At 42.1% G+C, this 16,880-nt stretch overlaps 1 protein-coding gene across 1 annotated transcript in view; it reads left to right on the forward strand.

Annotated features, from left to right (window-relative positions):
- CFAP47 (cilia and flagella associated protein 47) overlaps positions 1-16,880 on the forward strand; it is a 1,083,264-nt gene that overhangs the window by 389,854 nt on the left and 676,530 nt on the right.

Consider the following 16,880-nt stretch of genomic DNA (forward strand, 5'->3'; position numbering starts at 1 on the left):
GCCGCTTTGTAAAAGGACCCCTAAAACAGCAAAGAAAATCTAATTGTACGCAAGATTTCTGGTTTTAGTTTTATTCCTGCATTTTAATTTGTAAGTCGTGAAAACTCATGTTGACTAGCATGATGACGGCTCAGCGAATGACAGTTTATTTCTGGCTATGAATGATTAGTTCAAAAATGGCGATTTACACGCATATAAGCTGACACATGCGTATGAATTCTAGACAGTTCCTTATAGAATTACCCCTACCTGTTTGAGGAAAAGGAACCTAGGGGGTCCTTTTACAAAGCCACAGTAAAAAGTGGCGTGTGGTAACGTGGGCGTGATTTTTCACCGTGTGCTAGGCCACTTTTTACCGTGGCAGGGAACAAGGCCATTTTTAATGAGCCGGGAAATAGGCCTGCGCTAATATTAAAACTAGGCCTGAACTCTTACAGCCACCCATTGACCTAGTGGTAAGGGCTCACGTGCTACCCCCACAGTAACAATGCAGCGTGCGCCAATGTGAACGCACTGCTGGTTACTGCCGGGAATGCCTCCTGCAATTGAAAATAAGTACATAAGTACATAAGTAGTGCCATACTGGGAAAGACCAAAGGTCCATCTAGCCCAGCATCCTGTCACCGACAGTGGCCAATCCAGGTCAAGGGCACCTGGCACGCTCCCCAAACGTAAAAACATTCCAGACAAGTTATACCTAAAAATGAGGAATTTTTCCAGTCCATTTAATAGCGGTCTATGGACTTGTCCTTTAGGAATCTATCTAACCCCTTTTTAAACTCCGTCAAGCTAACCGCCCTTACCACGTTCTCCGGCAATGAATTCCAGAGTCTAATTACACGTTGGGTGAAGAAAAATTTTCTCCGATTCGTTTTAAATTTACCACACTGTAGCTTCAACTCATGCCCTCTAGTCCTAGTATTTTTGGATAGCGTGAACAGTCGCTTCACATCCACCCGATCCATTCCACTCATTATTTTATACACTTCTATCATATCTCCCCTCAGCCGTCTCTTCTCCAAGCTGAAAAGCCCTAGCCTTCTCAGCCTCTCTTCATAGGAAAGTCGTCCCATCCCCACTATCATTTTCGTCGCCCTTCGCTGTACCTTTTCCAATTCTACTATATCTTTTTTGAGATACGGAGACCAGTACTGAACACAATACTCCAGGTGCGGTCGCACCATGGAGCGATACAACGGCATTATAACATCCGCACACCTGGACTCCATACCCTTCTTAATAACACCCAACATTCTATTCGCTTTCCTAGCCGCAGCAGCACACTGAGCAGAAGGTTTCAGCGTATCATCGACGACGACACCCAGATCCCTTTCTTGATCCGTAACTCCTAACGCGGAACCTTGCAAGACGTAGCTATAATTCGGGTTCCTCTTACCCACATGCATCACTTTGCACTTGTCAACATTGAACTTCATCTGCCACTTGCACGCCCATTCTCCCAGTCTCGCAAGGTCCTCCTGTAATCGTTCACATTCCTCCTGCGACTTGACGACCCTGAATAATTTTGTGTCATCGGCGAATTTAATTACCTCACTAGTTATTCCCATCTCTAGGTCATTTATAAATACATTAAAAAGCAACGGACCCAGCACAGACCCCTGCGGGACCCCACTAACTACCCTCCTCCACTGAGAATACTGGCCACGCAATCCTACTCTCTGCTTCCTATCTTTCAACCAGTTCTTAATCCATAATAATACCCTACCTCCGATTCCATGACTCTGCAATTTCTTCAGGAGTCTTTCGTGCGGCACTTTGTCAAACGCCTTCTGAAAATCCAGATATACAATATCAACCGGCTCCCCATTGTCCACATGTTTGCTTACCCCCTCAAAAAAATGCATTAGATTGGTGAGGCCAGACTTCCCTTCACTAAATCCGTGCTGACTTTGTCTCATCAGTCCATGTTTTTGTATATGCTCTGCAATTTTATTCTTAATAATAGCCTCCACCATCTTGCCCGGCACCGACGTCAGACTCACCGGTCTATAATTTCCCGGATCTCCTCTGGAACCTTTCTTAAAAATCGGAGTAACATTGGCTACCCTCCAGTCTTCCGGTATTACACTCGATTTTAGGGACAGATTGCATATTTCTAACAGTAGCTCCGCAAGTTCATTTTTTAGTTCTATTAATACTCTGGGATGAATACCATCAGGTCCCGGTGATTTACTACTCTTCAGCTTGCTGAACTGACCCATTACATCCTCCAAGGTTACAGAGAATTTGTTTAGTTTCTCCGACTCCCCCGCTTCAAATATTCTTTCCGGCACCGGTGTCCCCCCCAAATCCTCCTCGGTGAAGACCGAAGCAAAGAATTCATTTAATTTCTCCGCTACGGCTTTGTCCTCCTTGATCGCCCCTTTAACACCATTTTCGTCCAGCGGCCCAACCGACTCTTTGGCCGGTTTCCTGCTTTTAATGTATCTAAAAAAGTTTTTACTATGTATTTTTGCTTCCAACGCTAATTTCTTCTCAAAGTCCTTTTTTGCCCTCCTTATCTCCGCTTTGCATTTGGCTTGGCATTCCTTATGATCTATCCTGTTACTTTCAGTTGGTTCTCTTCTCCACTTTCTGAAGGATTGTTTTTTGGCTCTAATGATTTCCTTTATCTTACTGTTTAGCCACGCCGGCTGACGTTTAGTCTTTTTTCCCTTTTTTCTAATACGTGGAATATATTTGTCCTGAACCTCCAGGATGGTGTTTTTAAACAGCATCCACGCCTGATGCAAGTTTTTTACTCTGCGAGCTGCTCCTTTCAGTCTTTTTTTCACCATTTTTCTCATTTTGTCGTAATCACCTTTTCTATAGTTAAACGCTAGCGTACTTGATTTCCTAGTTTCACTTCCTTCAATGCCAAAATCAAAACCGATCATATTATGATCACTGTTATCAAGCGGCCCTCGTATCGTTACCCCCTGCACTAGATCATGAGCACCACTAAGGACTAAGTCTAGTATTTTTCCTTCTCTTGTCGGCTCCTGAACTAGCTGTTCCATGAAGCTGTCCTTGATTTCATCAAGAAATCTTATGTCCCTTGCGTGTACAGATGTTACATTACCCCAGTCTATATGCGGGTAATTGAAATCCCCCATTATTATTGTGTTGCCCAGTTTGTTTGCGTCCCTGATTTCCTTTAACATTTCCGCATCCGTCTGTTCGTCCTGGCCAGGCGGACGGTAGTACACTCCTATCACTATCCTTTTCCCCTTTGCACATGGAAAACAATATTCTACCACGAGATTCGGCGCACACCTAAATGTAGGCGTACTTTATAGAATATGCCTAATTTTTGGTGCAGTTTATAGAATACACCAAGCGCCCTTCCGCACAACTAAATTTAGTCGCAGGCAGTTACGCCAAGTAAAACTTGGTGTGTCGATGCCTAAATTAGGCATGGACTGGGTGTATTCTATAACAACACGCATAGATTTTAGAAATGCCCATGACCCACTCATTCCATGCCCATGACCATGTCCCCTTTTCAACTATATGCCTTAGAATTTTCGTGCATCACTTTATAGAATATGCTTGGACAGTTGTGCACCTAAATTCTAATTAATGACAAGTGTCAATAATTACTATTAAGTTGCGTGCGCAAATCCAGAATATGATCAGATTTGCATGCGCAACTTAAGTCACACTATATAGAATCCGAGAGAGTATGTATGACAGACTGTATGGAATAAACTTGATTCCCTTAAACACACTCCCTGACAGGGTCATATTAAGAGAGACCTAATTCTAGACTTCTTATCCAGAAGGGCATGGTTGAGTCAGGAGGAAGTAAAGACCTAGAGCAGGAAGGAATAGCCCTTCAGGGTAGACTTTCACGAGTTATGGACAAGGAACTAGAATACTGGCCAAGTTAGGAAAGTTCACAGTTGAACAGTGTGAAATTCTGACCTCTTGACCAGACAGAAGCAAGATCTTTTTCTTATCTATTAAATACTGACCTTTAAACTGATATTCCTGTGAACTTGGTGTCTAACTGTATCAAGGTAGGAACTACTTCTTTTGTATTGGGAATTGAATTGAAAGATAATTATGCATACTCCTGAATTCCTGGCCTCTTAGAGGAACAGGTCTGGATATATAATTGATATATTTCCCAATAAAAGCGTTTATTCATTCTGCCTACACACACCACACCATCACATATGGATCTGGAAGGCAAATCTACTAACGTCCAGGGCTTTGGACCTTTCTACAACACAGAAACAGGTAGTTGGTCTAAAGGGGAAAGGGAAATGGGACTTGATATACCGCCTTGCTGTGGTCTTTGCAACTACATTCAAAACAGTTTACATATTATGTACAGGTACTTATTTGTACCTGGGGCAATGGAGGGTTAAGTGACTTGCCCAGAGTCACAAGGAGCTGCAGTGGGAATTAAACCCAGTCCCCCAGGATCAAAGTCCACTGCACAAACCACTAGGCCACTCTTCCACTAGCAACATTCCATGTAAAAGGGAAAGGGAATGGGACTTGATTTACCACCTTTCTGTGGTTTTTGCAACTACATTCAAAGTTGTTTACATATATTCAGGTTCCTTTTTTTGTATCTGGGGCAATGGAAGGTTAAGTGACTTGCCCAGAGTCCCAAAGAGCTGCAGTGGGAATTGAACCCAGCTCCCAAGGATTGCAGTTTGCAGTTGGGGAAATCCGGTCTGCAGTAGTCTGACAGGAACCACTCCCTTGGTTTTAGAAGGGGGATTTGATATACTGTGTTTCTGTGGTTACAATCAAAGCGGTTCACATATTCTATACAGGTACTTATTTTGTACCTGTGGCAATGGAAGGTTAAGTGACTTGCCCAGAGTCAGAAGGAACTGCAGTGGGAATTGAACTTGGTTCGCAAACCACTGCATTAACCATTTGGCTATTCTTAGAACTAAGTTACAAGATGGTTCCCGAGTTACCAGGCCTATGAAAGGAGGAGATCTGGTTGTATAATTGATGCATAACCCAAGTGTTTTTATTCCACTTTACACAGTGGCTTAGTTGTCTGTGGAGAGTCCACACTAGAGAATGACACGGGGATAAAATGAGTCCCTGGCCCGTCCTCGTGGGTTCTGTCTCCATCCCCATCCCCGCAGGCCCCTTCTCCGTCCCCGCCCTGTCCCCATCCCTGTGTGCTGTCTTCTCATCTGCAGAAGCCTCAAACACTTATGATTTTATATTTAAATCTTTTAGTAAAGTATAAAAAGGAACAATATGCTGTGCAATTGTTCTGTATAAATTACAAATAGAAAATAATAATAACAATGAGCAGCTATAATAAACCATCCCACCACCACCACCCTCTACCCTTCCAACCCCATCAATAGCTGATTTATACTACCCCAAGAAATCCTAATCCACCCTGTTAAAATGGCCAGGGGTACAAAATACAACCCGTTCTGTATGCTCTAGAGGGGCACTGTTAACGGTTTTTTAATCTGTGGACGAATAAGAAGTCATCAACAATCTCAAGATTCAGTCTAGCTCTCCTGTCTTCCACAATCCCTCCTACAATAAGAAGATGTCTTCTTAGAAGATGTTCTGGTAGCAGGATGTACAGGATCCCCCATGCAATCCCACTTTAATAGGGGATTACACATCCAAATGCATAAGACCATTCTTCTAGTTTTTGGAGATCTCTTCTTATGGTTTCTTCTCCCTCTGGGACACTACTGGTGTCATAGTAGCAGAGACGCCATGTTGTAAGATATCGTGATCAGCCAAAAGTTGCTTGGCCCCCTGATGAAGCTTATTTCATATAGCGAAACGGAGAGCCCCGTAGGGCAAGATTAAAAGCTAAGTAACATTAAGTATTGTTTACAACATTAGATTTTAGAGGAAAGAAATATCACGATTGACTATTATTGATTATTATATTCATAATCCACTATATAGAAGCGGAGTTTTTTAAGACCGAGGATTACAACGGAGTCCAAGGAACGCTGGTGTTTCAGCACATTAAGCACAGTAACGCCATGCAAGGACTGATGAGGTCTTTTTCTCTGCTTCGAGTTTAATATAGAAAAAAGAAAAAAAAAGAGAAAATAAAAAAAGACAAAGATAAGTAGGATTAATAGAATGGATACCGCATTGTACATAGTACATTGATTAAGTGTTCAAAAGTATTCAGCTCACTATTGCTATTACGGTGTCATAAGTATTGCCATACTGGGAAAGACCAAAGGTCCATGAAGCCCAGCATCCTGTTTCCAACAGTGGCCAATGCAGGTCACAAATAACTGGCAAGATCCCCCAAAAAGTACAAAACATTTTATGCTGCTTATCCCAGAAATAGTGGATTTTCCCCAAATCCAATTTAATAGTGGTCTATGGACTTTTCCTTTAGGAAGCAGTCCAAACCTTTTTTAAACTCTGCTAAGCTAACCATCTTTACCACATTCTCTGGCAACGAATTCTAGAGTTGAATTACACGTTGAGTGAAGAAAACTTTTCTCCGATTCGATTTAAATTTACTACATTGTAGCTTCATCGCATGCCCCCTAGTCCTAGTATTTTTGGAAAGCGTAAACAGACGCTTCACATCTACCTGTTCCACTCCACTCATTATTTTATAGACCTCTATCATATCTCCCCTTAGCGGCCTTTTCTCCAAGCTGAAGAGCCCTAGCTGCTTTAGCCTTTCCTCATAGGGAAGTCGTCCCATCCCCTTTATCATTTTTGTCATTCTTCTCTGTATCTTTTCTAATTCCACTATATCTTTTTTGAGATGCGGCGACCAGAACTGAACACAATATTCGAGGTGCGGTTGCACCATGGTGCGATACAAAGGCATTATAACATCCTCATTTTTGTTTTTCATTCCTTTCCTAATAATACCTAACATTCTATTTGCTTTCTTAGCCGCAGCAGCATACTGAGCAGAAGGTTTCAACGTATCATCAACGATGACACCTAGATCCCTTTCTTGGTCTGTGACTCCTAACATGGAACCTTGCCTGACGTAGCTATAATTCGGGTTCCTCTTTCCCATATGCATCACTTTACACTTGTTCACATTAAATGTCATATTCCATTTAGACGCCCAGTCTCTCAGTCTCGTAAGGTCCTCTTGTAATTTTTCACAATCCTCCCGCAATTTAACGACTTTGAATAACTTTGTGTCATCAGCAAATTTAATTACCTCACTAGTTACTCCCATCTCTAGGTCATTTATAAATATGTTAAAAAGCAGCGGTCCCAGCACAGACCCCTGGGGAACCCCACTAACTACTCTTCTCCATTGAGAATACTGACCATTTAACCCTACTCTCTGTTTTCTATCTTTTAACCAGTTTTTAATCCACAATAGAACACTACCTCCTATCCCATGACTCTCCAATTTCCTCTGGAGTCTTTCATGAGGTACTTTGTCAAACGTCTTCTCAAAATCCAGATATACAATATCAATTGGCTTACCTTTATCCACGTTTGTTCACCCCTTCAAAGAAATGTAGTAGATTGGTGAGGCAAGATTTCCCTTCACTTAATCCATGTTGACTTTCAAGCTTATTTTCGAAAGTGATCGCCGGCCATAAATTGGGAGATAGCTGGCGATCTCGCAAAAGCGGCCAAATCGGTATAATCGAAAGCGGCTTTTTTGACAGCATCGCCGCTTTCCCTTCGTCTCGCTGGTGAAAGTTCAAGGGGGTGTGTCGGCGGCGTAGCAAAGGTGGGACATGGGCGGGCATGGGTGTGGCTACCAGATGGCCAGCTTTCGCGGATAATGGAAAAAAAAAGCGGCATTCAGCAGTATTTCGCCGGGTTTACTTGGTCCTTTAATTTTCACGACCAAGCCTCAAAAAGGTGCCCCAACTGACCAGATGACCACTGGAAGGAATCGGGGATGACCTCCCTCCCTGTACTCCCCCAGTGGTCACCAACCCCCTCCCACACTAAAACAATAAAACTAAAAACCTTTTTTGCCAGCCTGTATGCCAGCCTCAAATGCCTTACCCACCTCCATGACAGCAGAATGTGTTCTATCTTCTGATAGCCTTTCCCTGGTTGTGATGTGGCTCTCGGGTGAGTGTGACACCTTTTCTTTTAGGTGCACTGCAGAGTCACATCAGCAATGCATTGTGGTGGGTGTAGGGTAGTGGGCTGTACTCCCATGGTGCTTTCCCCCCTGCTAACTGGATCAGAGTGTGTCCAGTTTTTTTTCCGATAGTCCATGAGGTAGTGGCCATTTTTGTCAGCCACTTTTAGATCCCTTTCATGTGTTACCCACGTTAGACAACTTAGTTATTACCTTGAATGTTGCTGAAAGAGGGCATTGTACACCATTCTGCCAGCTCTGACCTACTGCTAATCTTAGTACCAGGGAGACTCTTTGCCAGTGGGGCACAACCTCTGATCTGCAGTTAACTGTGAGTAAGCGTGCTTTTTCAAATAAAGGACTTTTTCAAAGGGATTAGTCTTCAGGTGTCAACTGGTGTGCCAAGGTTATACAGCAGCAGCAAGCCCTAGAGGCCTGCGTGTATGCAGGTCCCTGGAGCACTTTTAGTGGGTACCGCAATGCACTTAAGGCATGCGGACCCAGGCCCATCCCTCCCCTACCTGTAACACTTGTGCTGGTAAATGGGAGGCCTCCAAAACCCACTGTACCCACATGTAGTTGCCCCCTTCACCCCTAAGAGCTACGGTAGTGTTGTACATTTGTGGGTAGTGGGTATGGGTGGGGGGGTTGGGGGGCTCAGCACCCAAAGTAAGGGAGCTATGCATGTGGGAGCTTTTTCTGAGGTCCACTGCACTGACCCCTAGGGTGCCCAGTTGGTGTCCTGGCATGTCAGGGGGGCTAGTACACTACGAATGCTGGCTCCTCCCATGACCAAATGCCGGGTTTGAGATGGCCGGCAGTTTTTTCCATTATCGCTGAAAAACAAAACCGGCGATCTCAACCCCGGCGAACTCTGGCATTTGGCCGGGCTAAACCATATTATCGAAAAAAAGATGGCCGGCCATCTTTTTTGAAAATACGGTTCCGGCCAGCTGTTGTGCCGCCGCCAAAATAGATCGCCGGCGACGGTCGATTACGCCCCTCTTTGTCTCATTAATCCATGCTTTTGAATATGCTCTGTAATTTTGTTCTTAATTATAGTCTCTACCATTTTGCCTGGCACCAACGTCAGACTCACTGGTCTATAATTTCCCGGATCTCCTCTGGAACCTTTTAAAAAAATCGGCATAACATTGGCCGCCCTCCAATCTTCCGGTACCACGCTCGATTTTAGGGATAAATTACATATTACTAACAATAAATCCGCAAGCTCATTTTTCAGTTCTATCAGTACTCTGGGGTGAATACCATCCGGTCCAGGAGATTTGCTACTCTTCAGTTTGTAGAACTGCCCCATTACATCCTCCAGGTTTACAGAGAATTCATTAAGTTTCTCCGATTCATCGGCTTCGAATACCGTTTCTGGCAGCGGTATCCCACCCAAATCTTCCTCAGTGAAGACCGAAGCAAAGAATTCATTTAATCTGTCCGCTACGGCTTTGTCTTCCCTGATCGCCCATTTTACTCCTCGGTCATCTAGCGGTCCAACTTATTCTTTTGCCGGCTTCCTGTTTTTAATATACCTAAAAAAAATTTTAATATGTGTTTTAGCCTTCAGCGCAATCTTTTTTTCGAAGTCCCTCTTAGCCTTCCTTATCATCGCTTTCCATTTGACTTGACATTCCTTATACTGTTTCTTATTATTTTTAGTCGGTTCCTTCTTCCATTTTCTGAAGGATTTTCTTTTAGCTGTAATAGCTTCCTTCACCTCACTTTTTAACCATGCCGGCTTCTGTCCTCCTTTTTTAATATGTAGAATATATTTGGTCTGGGCTTCCAGGATGGTGTTTTTGAACAGCATCCATGCCTGTTGTAAATTTTTGACCCTCACAGCCGCTCCTCTTAAGTTTTTTTTTCACCTTTCTCATTTTATCATAGTCTCCTTTTTTAAAGTTAAACGCTAATGTATTTGATTTTCTATGTATACTTACTTCAAAGCTAATATCAAATCCGATCATGTTATTATCACTGTTATCAAGCAGTCCCAGCACCATTACCTCTCGCACCAGATCACACGCTCCACTAAGGACTAGGTCTAGAATTTTTCCTTCTCTCGTCGGCTCCTTTACCAGCTGCTCCATAAAGCAGTCCATGATTTCATCAAGGAATTTTACCTCCCTAGCGAGCCCCGATGTTATGCTCTTGGCAATCTTCGTATAATCCTCAAAAAGGCAAACTTTTACATCCAACCTTTCAGCAATGTGTCACAAATATATTAAATAGAATCTGCCCCAGTACTGATCCCTGAGGCACTCCACTGCTCACTTTCTTTTACTCTGCGTGGATTCCATTTTTAAGCACCCTCTGTAGTCTGTTGGTCAACGAACTTCGAGGAAATCTTACGAAGCCACTGCTTGAAGTCCCGGCAGCCATTTTCAAGAAGCGGTAGCAGCAGTGGGCTGGAAAGAATGAGGTTCTTTCCTGCTTTGAAGAGGCCACTAGACCACAAGGTAGGCCCAGGAGGGGAGGAGAAGGGGACAAGCTGCTCATGAATGGGAGGAGAGAAGGGGCAAGCTGCACGTGGATGAGAGGGAAGGGAGAGGAGAGGGGGACATGCTGTACATGGAGGAGAAGGAAGGGAAAAGGGGGAAATGCAGCACATGCATAGAAGGGGATGGAGAGGAGAGGGGGTATTCTGCTCATGGATAGGAGGGGAAAGGAAAGGGGAACATCTGCTCATGGATGGGTGCTTATTAGAAATGTATATCTTTTCTAATTTTGTATTTAGACAACAGAAAAAAAATGAATTTCTGTTACTTTTACCAGTATTTTCTCTGCTTATAGAATCTGGCTTTCTTTGGGGATCAAGGTGATAGTGCAGCAGGGACGGGGCCAGGGATGGTTTGGGGTGGGGCAGCATTTTATTTTTTGTGTCCTGTTTTTTTTTTTGTCTCTGCAAATATGTTAACCCTAGACATTCACTAGAGAATTAATCAGAAGACCCTTTGGACAAGCTGAGGAGAAACCACATTCTTTAAAATCTATGAGTCATACTCATGGTAGCAGATATGAATTTGTAGTAAGATGTTGCCCCCCCCACTAGATTTATACATTATTAAAAAAGACACATATTTGGTGTTTCAAGATACAGAATTAGGTTAATAATGATATTGTTTTATTCTCCATGTACATGCTGGATGAATCAGTCACATGTATGGGTAAGGTCACTCAGTTGAGCCGAGAATGGATAATTTATTAGCTTGAATCAGGGAGTCCTTGAAAGCCTTTCCGTTCTTTGGCAGGTAGCACTGCAGCTTTGTACTGCAAGGCCCCATTATTCAGTCTTTTTTTGTGGAACAAGGCAGGTACATTTTTCTCTTATTGAAAAAATTTGTTTCCAATCTTTAATTGTAGAGCTTCCTCGGTTAAGGTTTTCCCCTGTGTGATTATACTTTTGAACAGATTTCGGACATGTTCATTTATACTTGCACAGCATATCTTGCAGCTAATTTAATCTCTGAGATATGCTTTTTACAATCACTGTGTATGCATTTGGACCTCTTTAAAGAGTTTACAAATCTTGAAGGAAGAATAGGGTTGTTTTTTTTGGCTGGCTCTAACTTAACTGGCTAACTGAATATTCTGCTCTGCCCGGTTACGTTTATAGCAGGCAAAGACAGGACTGCTATTTATGTGGTCCCATTTGCCCACTAACTCAGCCAGCCAGTGCTTGAATATTCAGGATAGCCAGCTATATTGCGTGATAGCTGGTTATCCGTTATGAACTAAGCGCTAATATTTAGCGTAGATAACTGGCTATCTCACACTAAGTATTTAGCACTTAGCTGGCTAAGCACTGTTTAACCAGCCAGGAGCCATTCCTGGCCGGTTAAAAGCTGTGGAATGGGTTTAAATCTCTCTCCCAAAATTTGGAAGTTTCTAGCCAAATCATTTGTTCCCAGATAGATAACATAAATTTTAGAATTCTTCTTTTCTTCTCTGATTTCACTAAGAATTTGGTCTGTACCATTGCTAACTAAGATCCAGGGAGACAATTCACCTTTTTTTGTCCCTTGAACTGTTTACATATTAATTCTTCTAATAATAGAGTCTCCAAGGAGAAACAATTTTCTGTTTTGTAGTGTTTTGACATTTGAGACGGATGTATTGAATTTCTGAGATTCTTTTGGGCCCAGATGCACAAACGTTCCCGTAAAAAATCACTCTGTATTTCCACCTTGGTAAAAATTACAGATTTGGAAATACAGAGCGATTCTCAAAGCAACTCGCATGCAAATGAGCTGCTCGCAAAAGCAGCGAGCAGCTCAATTGGGGGGAAGCCAGTCGGATAACTGAGCATTAATAGAACAGTCAGTCACTAAGCGTAGCTGCTCTGCGTATGCTCAGAGTGGTGCTTGTACACAGCGTTCATGCACGCAAAGAAGCTGCATGTATGAAAGCAGCCGGCTTAGCTTTTTTTTCAAAACTGATGTGGGTCATCGAATATACTTCACTGTTGTGGTCAGCGATCAAACGATCAAAGGACAAGATAGAGATGAATCTGTAGATTTGTGGGTTTGTTGTTTGGAAGGGAGTTTTTATTTTTTTAACCAGTGAAGGGCAATTGCCAGCAGAGCTGTTCCGGCGTGTCATCTTTCTCCCCGCGGGTCCTTCTCCTCTTCCAGGAGTGGCAGAGGACTTCTGGAGCGGCTGTGGAGTACCTGCTACAATGAAGAACTACCAAGACTAGCAGCTCCAGACCTCCCGTTAAATTTTCCTTGGTAAAGGTAGGGTCTGCTTCTGTACATCGCTCGGAAAACAGCTGTCCATCGCTTTGTATGCACATTTGTATAGTAATTAGCTCATAATAATAAGTTTGCGTACAATTTTTGTTAGCTTCTACTGTGTCAGGAAAAGAGCTCACAGAACCTTTTTGTGCATGTCTGGCTGTACTCCGTGCTTGCTAAGCTGGCTAGAACCAGTGTAAAAACCACGTTGCTGGCTCGTTAGATTTTGTGCATCTGGCTATTGGTTTCTTTAGGTTTGACCAAAAGCACACAGATAGTGGAAAGAACACGAATCTCACACGAAGAGTCACAGGAAAAGGCAAGGTGTGGGAACAGAGTCAGGCTCTGTCAAAACAGACCAGAGACGCTAGATGTAAATCAAAAGCTTTATTGGAGGATGACTCAACAGGGTACCATCTTTCGGCACACACGGTGCCTTCATCAGGAGTCTACATAAATATAAATGCAAACAAATAAACATCTATGCCAACAAAGATAAAATGCTTATATCCTAGAGAACCACAACTAAAAATAAAAAACTGGTTGTAGCCTATACAAAAGAAAAAAGCTTAAGAGAAAAACTCTTTCCAGGTGGTTACTTTTTCTTTACCTGCAGACTGTGACTGGCTGTTATAATTGTTTTTCAAGAAAAGAGACATTCTGTTACCAGGCTTTAAGATCAGGATTTTTCCTGATCTTACTAAGGAGACAGAGAAAAAGGAAGAGTTTCTTATTAATGAAACCTGGTGTTCTTCAGCTTGGGGCACTTTTCTTTTTAAAATATCTTTGCAAATGTATAGTTACAATGAGTCCAGTTAAGTATGTCTTTTTTGAACTTGTCGAATTATCGGCTTTCATTAGGAGCAGGAAAGTCTCTAGTTTTCCAAGCAGAGAAGCAGTTTGAAATGTGTGCATAGCATTTATAAGGGTTCACCATTTACTGTGCTTATGCTAAAAATGTAGAGATTTTCTCTTGAATTTTCTTAGTGAATTCCTCCCCACAATGCCATGGACTTGATTATTTATAATTCTATTTGTCTATCAGTGGAGAGCACTTTGGTTTTGTTTTGTAGGTAATCAATAGAAATCAAACAAAATAAAACATGGAAAAGTAAATAAGATGATACCTTTTTTTTATTGGACATAACTTAATACATTTCTTGATTAGCTTTCGAAGGTTGCCCTTCTTCCTCAGATCGGAAATAAGCAAATGTGCTAGCTGACAGTGTATATAAGTGAAAACATTCAAGCATTACTATGACAGTAAAATAGATACCATTGGAGATTCTACATGGAATGTTGCTACTATTGGAGATTCTACATGGAATGTTGCTATTCCACTAGCAACATTCCATGTAGAAGGCTGCGCAGGCTTCTGTTTCTGTGAGTCTGACGTCCTGCACGTACGTGCAGGACGTCAGACTCACAGAAGCAGAAGCCTGCGCGGCCACATTGGTGATCTGCAAGGGCCGACTTCTAGTGGAATAGCAACATTCCATGTAGAATCTATAGAAATCAAACAAAATAAAACATGGAAAAGAAAATAAGATGATACCTTTTTTATTGGACATAACTTAATACATTTCTTGATTAGCTTTCGAAGGTTGCCCTTCTTCCTCAGATCGGAAATAAGCAAATGTGCTAGCTGACAGTGTATATAAGTGAAAACATTCAAGCATTACTATGACAGTAAAATAGATACCATTGGAGATTCTACATGGAATGTTGCTACTATTGGAGATTCTACATGGAATGTTGCTATTCCACTAGCAACATTCCATGTAGAAGGCTGCGCAGGCTTCTGTTTCTGTGAGTCTGACGTCCTGCACGTACGTGCAGGACGTCAGACTCACAGAAGCAGAAGCCTGCGCGGCCACATTGGTGATCTGCAAGGGCCGACTTCTAGTGGAATAGCAACATTCCATGTAGAATCTATAGAAATCAAACAAAATAAAACATGGAAAAGAAAATAAGATGACACCTTTTTTATTGGACATAACTTAATACATTTCTTGATTAGCTTTGGAAGGTTGCCCTTCTTCCTCAGTTCGGAAATAAGCAAATGTGCTAGCTGACAGTGTATATAAGTGAAAACATTCAAGCATTACTATGACAGTAAAATAGATACCATTGGAGATTCTACATGGAATGTTGCTACTATTGGAGATTCTACATGGAATGTTGCTATTCCACTAGCAACATTCCATGTAGAAGGCTGCGCAGGCTTCTGTTTCTGTGAGTCTGACGTCCTGCACGTACGTGCAGGACGTCAGACTCACAGAAGCAGAAGCCTGCGCGGCCACATTGGTGATCCGTAAGGGCCGACTTCTACATGGAATGTTGCTAGTGGAATAGCAAGATTCCATGTAGAATCTATAGAAATCAAACAAAATAAAACATGGAAAAGAAAATAAGATGATATCTTTTTTATTGGACATAACTTAATACATTTCTTGATTAGCTTTCGAAGGTTGCCCTTCTTCGTCAGATCGGAAATAAGCAAATATGGTAGATGACAGTATATATAAGTAAAACATCCAAGCATTTCATTGACAGTCTAACAGGGTGGGGATGGGTAGGAGGTTTGCATGGGAACATAAAGGATTTCAGAGATAGTCTAACAGGATGGGGGTGGATAGGTGAGAGGAGGGTGATAAACATAGCAATAAAACTTTATGGTTTATAATGGGCTAGAAAACACAGATCTTTAAGTCCTGTCTGTTGGGTGTCAAAATATTCAATCATTCTGACTTCAAAGGTCTTACGTTCCGGTATTGTTTTAAAGTTACCTTTCAGGATTCTTACTATGAAGTCACTGGTACAGTGATCTGGTTTTGTAAAGTGCAGACCCACAGGGGTGGGAACCCGGCTGACACCAGTATTGTTCATGTGATGTCTATAGCATCCTTCGTTACATTTTTTACACTGAATGATATATACCACATTGGAAGATGAGCATGTGAAATATTCCTTTATGCTGAATATTTTTCCTTTGTGAATGACTGTGGGGTCCTGTGAAATGTTTTGGCATAGCTTGCAGCTGGATATATGGCAAGGATGTGTGCCCTTCTCTTCTTTTTCAGTCTGTGTTAGGAGTTTACTTCTGATTAGCTTGTGTTTCAAGTTGGGTGGCTGTCGGAAGGCCAGCATTGGTGGGGCTGGGAATATCTCTTTCAGTAATTCATCCTCCTGGAGTAGAGGCTGCAGATCTTTTATGATTTTTCTTATTTTTTCCAGCTCTGGATTGTATGTCACTATAAGGGGGATTCTGTCTGTGGCTTTTTTTTCTTTGTATTGTAGCAGATATTTTCCCTAGGTATTTTGAGGGAGAAGGCAATATTATTGGAGATTATTTTGGGGTTGTAGCCTTTACGTTCAAAGGATGCAGTCAGGATTTCAAGATTTCTGTCTCTGTCCCTTGGGTCAGAGCAGATACGGTGGTATCTTGTGGCTTGGCTGTAAATAATGGATCTCTTTTTGGGAACATTTGTATGTGAAGGGTGGAAGCTGGAGTTGTGGAGGTAGCTGCATCTGTCTGTGGGTTTCTTGTATATAGATGTTTGTATACAGCCATCACTGATTGAGACCGTGGTGTCCAAAAAATTGACTTTTTCTAGGGAGTAGTCAATTTTGAATCTGATTGTAGGATGGTATGTATTGAAGGAATAGTAAAATTGTTTCAGAGTTTCTTCCCCCTCCGTCCAAATCATAAAAATGTCATCGATGTACCTGTAGTATTTTAGAGGTTTGGTCTGGTGTGTATTCAGAAATGTCTCTTCCAGCTCAGCCATATAAAGGTTGGCATATTGGGGTGCTGTCCTGGTGCCCATCGCAGTGCCCATTATTTGTAGATAGATATCATTGTTAAAGCGGAAGTAGTTGTGAGTTAAAATAAATTTGATTAATTTTGTAATAGTTTCTGGTGAGTATTGATGGTCCACTGTGGATGTTTTTAGGAGTCTCCCACATGCAGCTATGCCGTCCGCATGGGGAATGTTGCTGTATAGTGATTCTACAACCATTGTGACCAGAAGGGTGTTTGGTGGTAATTGCTTGATATTTTTCAATTTATT

Source organism: Microcaecilia unicolor, chromosome 4 (assembly GCF_901765095.1).
Source record: "Microcaecilia unicolor chromosome 4, aMicUni1.1, whole genome shotgun sequence".
NCBI lineage: Eukaryota > Metazoa > Chordata > Amphibia > Gymnophiona > Siphonopidae > Microcaecilia > Microcaecilia unicolor.